Consider the following 1172-nt stretch of genomic DNA (forward strand, 5'->3'; position numbering starts at 1 on the left):
ACACCAGAAGTTCAGTGTTCCACACAGAAAGTTAACGCCATAGCTTAAACCAAGTTTATGCACAATAAAGTTATTAAAACTTTTTAAATGATAAAATGTGGGCTATCTGATATGCCCTATAAGCTGCATGATAAAAACATAAGAAGGAGTTGCATATTAGAGGTTACCATTGTAGATAATTTGGTAATTAGTATCGAATTGATCCAAGGATCTCATCCAGCTGTTTCTTGAAAGAAGCTATGCTACTGACAACATGACTAGGAAGCTTGTTCCATGCTCCACACAGCTTTGTATAAGAAAAACATACAGTATGGGATGCTTCTCGAATTTGTATATCTCCCTTGCACATGGGCCATGCTAATCTTTTCTGTTTCATTCCAATTTAGGTATATGTGCTGCCAAGGTTAAATACTTCACCTTGTGTAAATCTTCATTGTCTGTGCCAGGCCAAGTGTACTACTACTAAGTCTGTATTTAATAATACTCCTCTTGGCCTGTAGATGAGAATAACAATTGACATGTTAGGTTATAGATTTAATAAACTGAGCCATTTAAATATGATTGTTTATTTTATTTTTTTAAGAAACAAAATGGGTGTGGAAAAGTTGATTGGCAAAATATGTTTTGTTTTAAGCTTTTGTTTTTTCTAGTTATGGTTCAGTGACTAAAGCTGTTATGATAGTGTTAAGGCTGACTGCTTTACCAAAGTGTGCAAAAACAACCACAAATGTTTTATTTAAAAAGAATTCCAGCATTTATGAATTCAATAAAATGCGGCTGGATTTCAAGTAGTTCTTGTGCAGCTTCATGAAGTTCAAGTAGCTTGCTTCCTCCTTGAAATAATACATCTGTCACAACATTTTTTTTTCTGTGGATCATCAGTCTTTCCTCAGATCTTTGTGTTTGACAGCAAGAGTAGGGAATCCAGCCAATTCATCACAGTGCGGTGTTTGGCTGTGTGTGTGGTGTGTGAGTTACAGTACTGACATTTAGCCACCTTGGACGACTTCGTCCATGTAGCAATTAACAAGCCTTGAAATGCAAAAGAATACTGTTGATGATAAAGGTCCATAACATTCAGGTTCAATTTATTTTGCCCATACTTATTATATTGGAAAGAGGTTTACAGGCTAGATCTCACAGCCAGAAAGCACAAAAGGGTTTTTGGTGCC

At 35.8% G+C, this 1172-nt stretch overlaps 1 non-coding gene across 1 annotated transcript; it reads right to left on the reverse strand.

Annotated features, from left to right (window-relative positions):
* Window positions 1-304: 304 nt before the first annotated feature.
* Window positions 305-412, reverse strand: LOC148834842 (U6 spliceosomal RNA). The gene has a single exon (XR_016091167.1). It is a non-coding gene; the product is annotated as a U6 spliceosomal RNA (small nuclear RNA).
* Window positions 413-1172: the final 760 nt, after the last annotated feature.

Source organism: Atractosteus spatula, chromosome 5, assembly GCF_055471065.1.
Source record: "Atractosteus spatula isolate fAtrSpa1 chromosome 5, fAtrSpa1.hap1, whole genome shotgun sequence".
Taxonomy (NCBI): Eukaryota; Metazoa; Chordata; class Actinopteri; order Semionotiformes; family Lepisosteidae; genus Atractosteus; species Atractosteus spatula.